The 14,666-nt window shown below is 37.1% G+C and overlaps 1 long non-coding RNA gene across 2 annotated transcripts; it reads left to right on the top strand.

Moving 5' to 3' along the window:
- The first annotated feature begins 3,543 nt into the window (after positions 1-3,543).
- On the top strand, positions 3,544-13,362 carry LOC142081967 (uncharacterized). 2 transcript variants are annotated; one of them, XR_012673526.1, is made up of 4 exons: positions 3,544-3,723; positions 6,580-6,716; positions 7,160-9,951; positions 11,236-13,362. It is a non-coding gene; the product is annotated as an uncharacterized LOC142081967 (long non-coding RNA). The 2 variants fall into 2 exon arrangements; XR_012673525.1 differs by having other exon boundaries at positions 11,230-13,362.
- Positions 13,363-14,666: the final 1,304 nt, after the last annotated feature.

Raw genomic sequence — 14,666 nt, 5'->3', positions numbered from 1 at the left:
TTTATTTATATTGTTTTTTCCAATCCTTCTTGCCTCCTAGCCTCACAGGACTCCTATTTCATGTGTTACTATCAGCTCTGCAATTTTGAAGACTTTTTTTTTTCTTTTTTTTTTTTTTTTAAACTAACCATTTATCAACTTGGAATATTTACATCTATTTAACTGGATGTTTCTTCCTGTAGCATTTGCATGCTACCTGTGCCGTCATTGATTTATATTAGATTTAGAAATATGATATAGCTTGTTATTACCTGCTGACATGAATTTTGTGTTTGAATGCTGCAGATAAATTGGGGCTTAAGTGACGACTGTTTAGATACATCATTGTTTGTTAATATATTACAGCTTTCTTCTGCTGCAGGTTGCACTGACAGTCTAAGAATGAAGAGTCCGAATACATTTTATGCAGCATGAGCCAGGACACGCTTTTCTGTAACAACAGCTACCATTACCCCACTCAAACAATTGTGCTCATATGCAGCATGATCCTACCCTTGATCTCTGTCATGTGCTGTCATGAAACAAAAGTAGTACCTTAATTACAAGAAAGGAACTGCAATCATAAAATAGGATAAGAAGAATAATAATAGCAAGTATTAGAGCTTACTATTAGTCTTGGAAAGCAGTTTCATGACTGAACCTAAGCACCAGCTTTGGCATGATATACTGCAAAACACATTTGTATCAAGATAGGTTGAGGGCAGACCCTCTGGATTTTTCAGAAAAATTCTTTACCACACAAGCTGGGGAAGGAAAAATTTAAAATTCTCTTAGAAGTCATTGTTTCTAGAAAAAGAGTTTTCTGCTATATTAACTAAACTAAAAAAAAAAAAAATTTTCTTTACCTCTTGAAATAGAAGCCAGACCTTGATGTGAAATTGTATGAATTTATATGTCCACTTACATCCAAGCCTTTTTGAAATAATTGCTCTTTTCAATGGTACAATTTTTGCTTCCGCCACTTGCCGAGAAAGCTCTCATCAAGGCCAGTGCTAAAGTTTTTCTTCAAAATTGCAATGAAGAGGTTCAGCCTGTTCCAGGCACACATTTTTCACTACCATTTACCTTCATTCCCTATCCGGTTTTGCTGCTGGTGAAAGAACAGGGTCAAAAGTTATTATCCTGAATACACAGTAGTAATGAAGATATCCCTCTTAGTTAAAAGCCTGACTGGTGGTTATCCCTGGAAACAGTCACTGGAAAGCAAGAGTAATAAAATTTGCACTTCGGCTAGTAAAGACAAAATAAATGCTACAACTACTTAAGAGGCCTTTTTAAATGAGGCTAGCATGCTTGGTACAACCTTAACTCATAGCTCTCTTTTCAGAAAATGTAATTGAGTGACTGGATAGAGATTTGTGGATTTACGTCATTTTTCGGATAAGCTTCAGCACACACCGTTAGAGGGCAACAATAGTCTCCACTGCCTCAAGAAGAGGGTTGCATAGATCGTCTGCCTTTTGTAATCACTCATTCCGCAGAAGATGAAATTTAGACTCCCTTTTAATTTTTAACTTACAACTCTTATTAATTTCTTAACCTAACAATTGCATTTTTATAAATGTATTCTCTCCTCGACATACCCTTTCGCCTAGAGTTGTTCATTTCAGAATGTTCAGAAAAAATCTAGTATTACAGGTTATTGCTGAAGAGCAATCATTTTAAGATTCAATGATTCACCTGTCATGCCCCTTATTACTCCTAGACCAGCGTAGCTGCTGTGTGGAAAGATGAAATAGTTCATTACTCAAATCTTTTGAAAATGTTCTTTGAAGAACCCTATTTAAAGAAGCCATTGCTTTTTAAGGAAGCAATGGATTATTGATGCAAAAGCCAATTGTAAAGTTCTTGCTCTGAGTAAAGCCTTACCTCTTGAGTCTCATTGATTCCATGGCTGCCTATAGTTTCACGAGCACTTCAGTCAAATAGTTATAGAAAATAAACAAATAAAAGTGTGCTTAGCTAAATGCATTTATCTCAGGGAAACACACAGGACATCATCAACACACAAATACATTATCTGCTTCCTCTAGCAACATGTGAGAAAAAATACAAACCGCAGGAAGACATCTTTTCTTAGCAAAAACTGTGTATGCTCTAAGCAACTAGGACACATAATCCAATTAAACGATCTTGGAGAATGGAGAATCAGCACTGAAGGGAGGAAAAAACAAAAACAAATCAAACAAACAAACAAACAAAACCCAAACCAAACAAACAAAAATAAACCACCCAACCAAAAAAAACACACTGACCATTTCTTCTTCCTGACTAGAAGTCAAACTATCTGAACTCAGATGCTGCTGCTTGCAATTCACAGAGAAGAATCACTCAACAATCACAGGAAGAGGGGTACAGTTTCTCCAGTGCTGCATTCTGTTCAGGCTCCAACAGGCCGTATGAGTTAACAGAAGGGCCCATTGTAATTAACAAAAAATGGAAGTTTGTCAAATTGTAGCTAAATCAAAATGTTTGAGTAGCAGATTCTAGTTAAGGTTAATTTTAAAACTGCATTTACTACTTTCAGCCTAGTTTCTTTCTTGTTATATTCAGGATTTGAATCCTGGCTCAGATTTTGCTAGCTCTGGAAGTACATGGATTTTATATATAGCTGTTCTTCCTCTGATAATGAGTTTTCTATGTTTAATCATCTGCGCTGTACCAGAATTTATGTATGAAAACTGGCAATTTACATCTGGTCAATTTGCCCAAATCTTCCTTCAGCTGTTGCCATCCTGGTACACAATATTTCTGTAAATACATTGAAATATGGTAGACATTAAAACAAAATTACTCAGTGATCATATGAATATTGTTTCTGAAAATGTGACATTTTAGTGATGTACTTATGATACTTCTGTCCACATCTAAACCTGGCACAGTAGATATTTTAGTAAACTGTTTACTGTATATTCTGGGCAACAGAATTGTTTCTCCAGCTTCAAATTATTTGGGTCGATATTTTATTTTATAGCATATTCAACAATAGCAATTTGTCATACTGACTATCACAGGTGAGCCCAGACCCAGTCAACCTCCAGGACGCTGAAGTTGTTTACCAGTAGCTCAGCCCGAAATCCTCCTTTTTCGCAGCACTTTCTGATGTGACAAGTTCTAGTCGATATCATTCACCTAATGAAATTCAGCAGTTTATTTTCACCTTCTTGATTCTTACCACTTGCTACAGGTAGCGTGAAGGCTATATCCAAACTGCCTTGTGGAGAGAGAAACCTAGGCTACAGACCTGCTGTCTACGATGTTCCCACTGCTCAGATGTAAGATGACTGATGTAAAAACAATGCATAGCACTTTGCCTAGTCTCCTCAAGGCTTTGCATAATGTCATTACAGCCCCAAGACAAAATGGGAGGATTTTTTTCTCAAAAGTATCTAAAATAATATCCAGACAGCACTGCATTGGGTATCACAGTTCTGAGGAAGCACTGTATGCTTGGGGGGACACTGGAGGAAATTATGATGTTATGTGGCAAGTAGGAAGCTTTTGTGGTCCAAGGAAACCATGTTGTGCACTGTCTGTCTGGGACAGACCTTGCAGCAACTATCCTGTCAAGACAAGCTACCACAGCTTCATGTCAAAAAGAAGTATTATTTGGTTCACTCCAGAAGGAATGAGGAAGCACAAATGCAATGCAGATATTCATGAGACCAGGACCCTGAAACGAAAGAGAACACTGGCTGTCTTGGTAGTAGAGATCAATCTCAGGTCAGTCCTCTTTAAATTTATTCTGACTTTTACCCAGATGACTTGAGAAGTTTATCAGTGATGAGACTGAGTCCCAGGTGAATCTCTGAGAAAAGCAGTGGCTGCCACATCAGCTTTGCCTCTAACTTCATCAACACTGCAGGCTGCCAACTATTCTCCTCCCCACATTCCTCCCCCAGGTTTTTGGGCTGCAAATTTTTGCAATGGAAAACATGGCTTTCTAGCAAAATTACACATCTAGACTACCAGGTTTTTGTGGCAGTGGTACGCTTCTGGGGAATTTTTACAAAACTGTTGTAGCTTGTTCATACCAACACAACCTGAACTAAGGAAATGGGACATGCAGTTTTCATATCTTCTTCTTTTCTTAACTATTGGCACTTACTTGCTTTTTGTGAGAGCTCAAATGGACTTTCCATTAAACATCATCAAGAACATCAAAGGCAACCTCTTATTAAAAAAAAAAAAAAAAAAAAGAGAGAGACAGACCTACCAGCCTTGTAGACATTCTACAAAAAGTTTAAGATATCCACATCCTTTCTGACTTCAAGTGTCCTTTCTTGTCATGAATAAAGCATGTCCAGAGCTGTTCCTTTAGCTAAGAATAGCCTGGAGAAGTCATGGCCCACTGACATTTCTTCTTCCGTAGCAGTAGCTTAATTTGTTACTTCTTTCTTGAGATTACCACTCATCTATCTGGATTCAGATGCACTTTCTACTACCTCTTTTAAGCCCTACACGTTTGGAGAGAATTACATGTATGTGGCTTCGCTGAGCAGCCATCTCAGGGAAAAAGTGCTAAAGCTTCTATAATTGTTGCTTTCTTTCCAGATCTTCTCTTGGAAGCACAGGCATATTATAACAATGACAAATATAGGAAGTTTCTCTTTTGCATCACTTCTTCTCAGAGAAAGTCCATTAAATCCTGCTAGCGATCCCTGTCAAAATTCCATTGACAACTCCATTCCAGCTTCAAGCTAAGTAATCCCTTCATTTTGCCTTATTCAGTAACCCAATCCATTATCCCAGCCTCTGTATTACATAATAAACTCAATTCAGGTAGGGCAATTACTTCTTCCAGTAAAGAAAGCATTGCCCCCAAAGCTGTTTGAAAATACAGGGGGTTTTGTAGCTACCTTTCTCTTTGCCTATTTTAAGTCCACTGGGAAACTTCAGTGCTCTTGCATTACAGTGTTATTTTAATCATGTAAAAAAAAAATATTTGACCACTTCTATATAAACCCCTTTAATTTTTTGCAGATGGCCAGCTCTAAGCTTAGATTTCTAAGCGACAGGACATTATTACATTAAAAAGTACACTTTTTTTTCCTTACATGTTAAGTCAGATGAAATCATGGGTTTGCATTTTCTAGGTAGTATTTGTGTATGTTTATTGTCTTCGCTGAGATATGTCAAATACTATACTGGCATAATTCAGAAGAATTACACCAGGAAAAGAAAATATCTGTAGCCTTCTTTTTCATTAGCAATATTTATTACCTGGGGACATTAATGTCTGAATGCCAGAACATTGGACCAGCTGGGATACGTGCACAGAAAATTTCTCTACTGCCTTATGCTGGTCTAATTCATTCCTGTGTTAGCAGGTAGCATGCTGAAATGCATAAGGAACTCTGCAGAGGTACTCTGTACGCTGTGCAACACTCTGCCCCATCATTAGCACAGAAACATGAAGGGAAAGACTTTTCTAAACCTTTTGGCTTGGTTTTTCCTCTCTTTTTACTCCCCATAATTTACTCTTTCTGTGCTTTTTCTCTGCTGTGCAAGAGAAAAAAAACGAAGACAAATTATTTTTTTAATAAGAAAATAATTTTATCATCATCACTTGGCACCACACAGTGTATATCCATATGCTACAGAATTTGGATCTGTGTGGTCACAAAATTCCAGTTTCATCAGGTATTTCCCCATTATTTCCATCTCCAGATCCCTCAGCCACATAAATTTCATTTTTTCTGTGCCCAAAACCCTTTAAGTTGCAGTTCCTATCTCTTCATAGCCACTGGCTGCAGCTACCAGCTTGCCCACATCGGAGCAGGAGCCCACTCCAGGATGTGCCAGAGGGAGCAAGGACCATGTAGTTGGACCTCAGTAAAATTGTGAGACAGTCAACTGAAACCCCTACATGATGCAATTTGGATGTATCAGATTTTCTTCCTCTTTCTTTAAAATCAGGATCTAGAATGTTTTCCTCATCTTTTTATTCAAATGCTCCTCATTGCTCTGCTTCCCCCTGAAAAGACTCTTTCATTTAGAAATTAAATCTAGTAATAAATTAAAATACACTGAAAGAAACTTAACTTCTCAAAGACAACTTCAATAAGTTACAGTGTTTCCTCTTCTTTATATGAAATACTATGTAGTCATGTATTTTTTGTGTCCATACCTATCTCTTCAGGGGGCAAAATTACTAAATATTAGACCTTCAAAGGTAACATTCCTCAGGTTTAGGTCATCTGACTTACATCTCTGAAAATGCAGTGTCTACAGTTTCGGGGAAAAAAGTGGTGTTCTTTTAAGCCATTGCAAAAACTATATGTCCCAGACATCTATAAACCTGTTCTATCTGTTTTAGGCTTAGATTTTGGAAGAAGGGGAGGAGGAGGGTGGGTAAAATTGTGGTTTTGTGAGGTTGTTTGGGGTTTTTTAAACAGATCTTATTAAAATGTTGATATATTATTTATCCTTATTATCAATGTTATTGACAAAATAATTCTATAGCTATAGAATTCAAAAAAAGGCATTAAGAAACTCTGCAAGCAAATCAAATATACATTATCCCTGAAAAATTATAGTCCACTTTTGATTTAAACTTTTGACTGTGACTTTTTTCAGGTTCACAGACCTTGATTACATCTGCAGTCACCATCACTAAAATAAGAAACTCCTTGAAGATTATTGCTGCTAAACCTGAACTACATGAACTCTCCAACTGGAAAACTTATTGTAGGAAGTCAAGATAAAAAGACTCTGTACGTATCAATATTCAGATAAACAGAACAGAGACTTATTAAGGAAAAGTGAAAGTCTTGCAAGTTTCCTGAAAGATTTCTGAACTTGTTAGATCATTTCACTCATTTTGCAACTATGTTGTCTAATTTATTATTTGTTTTCTGGAAATTCTTCTCTATAACCCAACTGTTATTTAAAAATGAAATAACAATCTATACCATTATTATTAATTTAAATCTTTCAGGTTTAAATGGGCCGACAAATAGGTTTATCTTACATGGTAACAAAATATTGTTATGCTGCTTGAGCTGTGTTGCAGAGCAGAAAATCTGTGCGTCTATAAACTTTTTAGCTAATTAACTCACTACTCCATGTAGTGCAGTAAAAAAATATTTAGCATACATGATGTACTTCAGATCCCTCGTGCTACTGCACTCGCTCAAATATCTGATTCATTCTCCAGGCTTTTGAAACATACATTTTCTACACAATAACAAAACTATTTCAAGAACTAATATGCAACCCATGCCACACCCTGGAGGAAGAGCACTGGACATGAGTACTTGCCTCCTCTGTTCCAGTAACTAAAATACATCCTCCAAAACTGGAAGTGTAATGTGAGAACCTTTCTGAATAACACTGGCTGGAATCCTGCAATTTCCTTCATCTATTCATGGTAAACTGTAAAAAAGTTTGAAAGTCATGAGAAAATATAAGTCAAGTGTTGCTTCAGGCTGTAATTAATAAGACTTCATGCACTAAACTATACAAGCTGTGATATAGATGTTTATCCACAGTGGACTGCAATGATAAACATTCATTTTCAGTCTTCATTCAAGACTCGAATAAACAGGCATTTATGGTACTGAAAAAGCATAGTACATACAGTCTCCCAAGGCTACCTCAGTTCTACAAGGAAAATTCTAACAAAATAGGTCATGGAGCATTTTAAAAGCAGAAGCATAGTGGCTTAAGCAGACTCTAATTATCAGAGCTATCAGGTGCTGCCATTCTACAATATTTCAATTTTCCCAGCCTGATATTTTAACAGTAGCTTGAAAGGCAAAAAAAAAAAAAAAAAAAAAAAGAAATTACTAAGATGACAGCTCAATTGTGCAGCAAAACTAAATCATATTATATAAAGACATCCAATGAAGAATCTCTTTTTATCACTGAGTTTTTTCCTTTGTAATCTTAACTTATGGTTTTCCTTGATGCCAAGAAACAGTCAATAAAAAGAAGCTTTTGTTCTTGAACAGCACCTTTGTTCTTCCCAAGTCTTAGCAACTGTTGATCAGCTCATGGATGCAGTAAGAGCAGAATAGGGGGACAGATTTAGCATGGAAGAACTCTTTATTGCTTACCTGAGTGCAGCTTTAGTCTCGTGTCTGACACTAACTCATGGTGCTAAAACTGCTAAACACCACCCTTCGTGATAAAATCACTAAGAATAGGAAGAAGCATCTGCCCTTTTCTACTCTTTATTTCAGACCATGTCCCTTGAGCTGAGCACTGCCTGATGTGACCATTTTCTGCAGCAGTAAAAGATGTAAATTTTTTAATTGGATTTGTTGTGGTGAGCAAGCTCTGTTAAGTAGCTAGATTAAATATAGAATATGAAACTTCTTTGCCAGATTTTACTGAACACAGAGAGTCCTATTCCACTTAAGAAATTCAGAATCAGACCAGAGCACTGTCCTATAATAGCCACAGGCACAGCTGAGGAGGGGACCTGATAACATTTCTCAATTCTCAGGTCCACGTCTTGTTGTTGCCATGTCTGAACAGCATATCAGGAGAAAATATGGAAAAATAAATTCTCCCATGCACAATAGATTCCTCATGTGGGAAGCCTGGAACAGGAGTCATGGGGTATTTCAGCAGGTCCCTACGGCTGGGCAATCAGAGGACGGGGAAAGTGGGGGCTCCAGCCAAGGGGAACATCTGCCACCGAGCTCATCCTTGTGTATCAGAGCATTTTCTATTTTCCTCACCATACTTTGACATGAAAGCTTGGGTTTGTGTCTCACAGAAACCTACATTATAATTATTTTTCCATCACAAATTTTTTTTTTTTAAAACCACACACCTTCTTTTGACAAAATCTGCTGACCAAAAAATCACCAAAAATTATTTGGATTGCAAGGAGGAAACACATGTTTAAATTAAGGTAATTTGACACTGAAACAAGTGTTGGTGGTAGCTCATTCTTCATTACTTGACATTTTTACATCGAAACTAGATATTTTTTAATGGCTGTGTCATAGCTTATAGCCATTGTAAGTTTATGTGGAAATTCTTTGAAAAATTTTTCTGCTCTGTGTGATATCATAAATCAAAGCACCTTGATTTAATCATGCAACCTGGAATCTTAATTAGCTCTTTATAAGACAGATACTCCATGATTTACATTATTTCCCACGAAAAAAATACAACTTTGTCACTATGGATTTCTTTTTTTTTTTTTTTTTTTAAAGTAACTGACAGGATTACAAATTAAGTGACCTATGGTCCCAAGAAGTTGCTCTGCTTTCTTCCCATAGAGAAATTATTTCTGTGTCTCTCTTATTTCCTGACAGTGTAGTGATTTTCTTCTATGGGTACAATTTAAGTAGTAATGGACTTGTTCTACTTAGGATTACTAGAAACATTAACTTCAAATTTATCAACAATCCACTGTGGTGATGCATTCCTCACCCCTTCTTTTCTTCTGGGCTACGATATGATCTCAGAACTTTCTGTTAAGCTTTAGCCATTGTGTATGAGTTGGGCGGTTAAGCGTCCCTTGGCCGTACCAAGCACTCTTGCATGGCTAAGGTGGGGAGCAACACTGATTGTACCAGGGACAGTAGCTACATGATCAAGGTAGGGAACAGAAACAAGACATAATTTGTCATCTCTGACAGCTCTGAAGCTTTGCCTACCTGGATCATAGCTCAAGTGGAACAATACCATTGTTACCGTGAAACAACACCATAATTACTACCCTGGACCACCTCGGATAGTAGCCAAAATGGAAATTTACTTATGACAAAAGCCAATCATTTTGCAAACCTATAAACAGCGGTACGAAGTGAGACCCTTTGAACTCTCCTGAACCGCAGTGGGCTGCATCCAGAATCTCCCTCTGAGTGGAATGCTTCTCAGAGTTCGCAAATTCGAATTTGCGATACTCGGAAGATCAATGAGATTTTGGGCTGAGACACTCCTTGGGGCTCAACTCTTCGCCCGTTGGGAAATGCCAAGGCATTTAACGTGAGTATTTCACGGTACTCGAGGGGAATTTTTAACAGATATACCTTTATAAATTAGCTAATCCTAGGCTTTTCATTTAGCTTTGGTACCATATTCATATGCATATATTGATTGAGGTAGATCTTTTTGTGCACTTATCTGTACAGTTACTAACAAGTATAATCTGTAGTTAAGTTGTTTTAGTCTTTGTAGTATTTGTAGCAACTTGACTAATTCTTTGTGTAGCTGTCAAATTGATTAATGTTTAAGCATTGTAAGATTCTAAGTTGCTGTTAAAACCCTTAACCCTTTAGTCATAAACCGTTGCCCAGGTCTGAGACTAAGGGTAGATCCAGCTGCACCTAGTTCAGAAAGCAAGGGGGTCTACTCTGAACCTCGTGACCCAAGGGGAGGTCCTTCCTATCCCTTTCTGTATTAGACATAAACCGTTGTCCAAGTCTGAGACTAAGATTGGGTCCAATTGGATCTCTTCTGAACCTCGTGACTCAACAGGAGGGTCCCCCTTTTAGCCTTTTACCCTTTTACCCTTAATCTCTGTACAAATCATTCCAACACAATTCTAATACGATTTTCCCCTGTGTAAACTTAATCCATGTAATAAGTAATGGAGTGAACCTTGCCATCAAATTCTGTTAAGTCACGTTTCTATAAATTTCTATTAAAATCACCCTTTGCCAATACCTTTGCCAGTGATTCTTTACGCGGCCTTAAAACCACCCATTCATGACATCCACTTAGCTTGCTATAATAAACTTCTTGATCACTAGAAATACTGAGGGTGTCTGATATCTTTGCAGTTTATTTAAAACAGCTAGTTAATCCTAAAATAATGCTGGTTTAGGTTGCTTAGGATCTCAGGTGACATGTTAAAGACATACTAATACTCTTCTACACATAACAATAAAAATTGGTATTTAAATCAGTGTTTCTTCAGTTTATGAATTTTTCTATGATCCCAGCTATGGAATGATCATTGCCTGAAAGCTTCAGACTCAGTTTTTATGTTTCCAATAGAAAGAGTTATTTCAAATTACACCAAGGAGATTAAGAAGCCAATTCAAAGCCTTCAAAGAGAAAAAGCTACTTACATTGATCTTAAATAGCTTTAGATCAGGCCTGTAATTTAGATGTGTGCTGAGGCTCCAAAGAGTGTGTCCTTTTTATGAAGCTTCTCATTTTAGTTCCATGAGGACCAGAGGAATATAACATGCACAACATTATGAATCACTTCCATTTCAGTCAACCTTTTTAAATAACTATGTTTTTTCTTTCATCAAGATACAGGCTAAAGATACGACCGTGTCCATCACTGATCCTAACTGCAAGTTCCAAAAAGACATTACAACAGAATCTCCAGCTGCTCAAATTATTTCACTATGAATTTAGCTTTAGCAATTTTTTTTTTAATGTGAAGTTATGATTCTTCCTAAAAGCACCTTATATTTGCAAGCAACTGATTTCTGTTCAGACTAAGGTTCAGAAAAATGCTTATAAAGAATAAGGAGGTGTCAGCTGAGCACCATGCAAGTGTGCTTAAAGGGAACAGCAGCCAAGACACCTCTGGATGGACTCACTCTCTCAGCAATCCTTTATTTTATTACTAAAAGATCTTTCAAGCACAGAGACACGTGATAATTCTGCACCATTCCTGGTTACACCGGCACTGTAGCTGCTGATAGGCACTGCAGTGGATTTTGAAAACCCGGATCCTGACAGAAGATATTCTCCATTTATAGCAAACACCCAGCTTGTGTGGATTCATATCACTTCTGCTCTGTTTCAAGGCTCTGGACTACAAAAAGGAAGAACTTGCTTGGGTTGTGTTTCATAACAACTTCAGTATGCATATAAGCAAATCACTCAACTGCATCATCGCTAACTGTAAAGGCTGTACAATCAAACCTCTCCCCTACATACAGGGCCACTCCTCCACCTCACCTGTCCAGCCTGTAGCCCTCCATCCCAGCACTCCAATCGTGGAATTCATTCCACCAAGTCTCGTTAATACCAATGATGTCATAGCTCTGGGAACTGACCAACGCTTCCAAGTCATCCTGTTTGTTCTCATACCGCATGCATAGGAGTATAAGCATTTCAGGCTCCTGAACCTTCCGTACTCCCAGAAATGCCTTCATGTTGAGGACATTCAGGTCCGCTCCTCTAAAAAAAAAACCAACCAAACAAACAAAAAAAAGAGTAAGTTTTGCTGGCATTTAAGCCTCTCACAATCTTGCTGCTTGTCTGTTGTCACCTCAGAACACAAAATGGATCCTTAGGAAAGGCTATGGAATAACCTATGAAAATAAAATTTCTCACATCTTTATGGAAAGCATTTTATCTTCTATAACATTTCTCCAATTGCTCTTAAATTATAAATGGTTTACTGTTAACTATTTTTTTAATAGTGTTGAACTACCCTCTGCAGCTGAATCAGAGGCAAAACGTGTAGGAAAAATTTTATATCATGATTCATGACCTATTTCTAACTGCTCATGAAATCATGCTCACTCTTGCTAGATCTCAAACTATCCAAAATAACCCAGTGGGAGTTTTATGAGCAGCAGGTTTAGAATATTGAAGCAATGTTTATAGAAAGATTGAAATTTTTTTGCAAAATTTGCAAGCATTTGGCTTCTCCATTTCAGGAATAAAAAGGAAACTGCTTGGAGACCAAAAAAAGTGTGTTTTTCACTATTTACTTTTTGGTCCTGCAAGTGTTAAGAAAACCTTCAGAACAACCTTTACAAACATTTTCACCTGCAAAAATAAGAACAGTAAAACAGAAATGTAGCTGACACCTTCCAAGAGCAAATTCTTGTCCAAGAATTGAGTGTCTGAACCCATTGGAGTTTGACTGATTTATGCTGTAGATAAAAGATCAAGTGTCTCAAACTGAAGCAGCTTTTTTTCTTCTGTCTCAATATAAGAGAGTATATTAGAATAATAATTTTAATATTCCTACTTACTGGATTTAGTGCCATTCACGATATCATGTAAATTGTGATCCACTGTTCTACATGCTGAATAAATACCAAATAAATGCCAGTTCCCATGAAGAAGATGATACAATTTACAAGACAAGTAGTAAAAGTTGACACGGGATTGAGTAGAGTTGGGACACAATGACTAAATTGTACTAAGACAATCTCAACTGCTTTGATCAGTACTAACAACTAGTTAAGAAATCACACACATTCCTTCATGAAAAAAGAGCAAATTGTAATAATGTACACTTCAAACAAAACACTGTCATAGTTGCCAGAGATTAATAAAGGGTAATGAATGATGCATCTGCAAAGCCAGAATATTCCATTTTCTGCCCCTAAGAAAGTGCTTGTAAAAACCTAAGTGAACTTTTCAGGAAAAAAAAAAAAATCCCAACATGTCTTGAATTTATGGTTTTGTGCTATATCTTTCAAACGCTAATCTCTAACTGTGCTGAATGAACACCTGCACAGCAACAGCAGAAGGGGAAATACTGGCACTTGATGCTCCAGTCAGCAAGTGCAGAGGAGTCAGGTAGCTTGGCAACAGTGATACAAGTAATCTTTAAAATTTCATCCGTTTAATTCCTCAGGGAGAGGACTCTTAGTGAGCTGAGGTTGCTGCTAAAAGTGATAGTACAGTACTTACAGTCATTATTCAATTTAAAAAGGTAATAAAAAAAGATTCAGAATGATTGAAAGTAGCACAGAACTTCCGAAAAATAATGGTTTTGGTTTGTTTTTTTTAAGATTACTTAGATTTGCAGGTTAGCACTGAATACCTGTTACCTAGAAGACCCCAGGAGAGATTAATTTCTACAGTATTGTATTGCTAAAGTATAGTCTTAGTTCAGGGTAGGCTTCAATTTCTTATTATTTCTTTGAAACATTGGCATCTCAGTAGAATTATAAAAATACAAAACCAAAAGAGACACAAAAATCACACAGTAGTTCTCAAAGAATCTGTGAGAGAACATCTTGATTTTTAAAGTTAATTTCCAAGCCCATTTACTTATACTGTCCCCAAAAAGTTAAAAGAAAGTAGAAGACTGACTGATAACACATACAAATTTGATACAATCTATGAATAGGGTGGTTTACAGCAAATTAGCTATAATGCATCATCATTTATAAATACAGCCAACTGTATCAACAGTTCTTGTCTGGTCTCATTTATGAGCTCTTCCAAGTGATTGGGAAAATGCAGATTGCCTAGAGACCACGCTTACCAAAAAAATGTTAAAAATAATATTGTGCAATGAATTTTATTGCTGAATTTTGAATGACACTAATACTACCTTGCAACATGCTATTATACAGTTACATGCACAGAGATGCTATGTTCAGAAGTCCTTAAATTTAACTTTAACAGTATGACTACCACTTGTACTTGCTTTCATTACACCTATTTTAACAACAATATTTTTTCAGTCTATAGATTCCTAACGCCACCATTTTGCATACTTTTGCTGAGCTGAGAGTGCTGAGGTGAGAGGGAGAGAAAGGTGTCTGATGGAACTCCATCTGTCTGTCTGTTTAAAGCAGAGCTCCTTTCTGCCCCTTTCCAGACCTGGTATCCCTGAGAGAGAACGGGAAGAAAGAAGAGCAAAAGCTGAACTCAGAGGCATAGTGGAAAGAGAGGAACCATTCCGACCTTTCTCTGCACCCTTCCCCTCCAACTCGCACAAAACCCTCTTCAGCTCATGAGCAGAAACCTCTGCTTTTTCTCTG

Source organism: Calonectris borealis, chromosome 4 (genome assembly GCF_964195595.1).
Source record: "Calonectris borealis chromosome 4, bCalBor7.hap1.2, whole genome shotgun sequence".
In the NCBI taxonomy this organism is placed as follows: Eukaryota; Metazoa; Chordata; class Aves; order Procellariiformes; family Procellariidae; genus Calonectris; species Calonectris borealis.
Note: the sequence above shows the minus strand (reverse complement) of the source record. Positions and strands in the feature narration are given on the sequence as shown.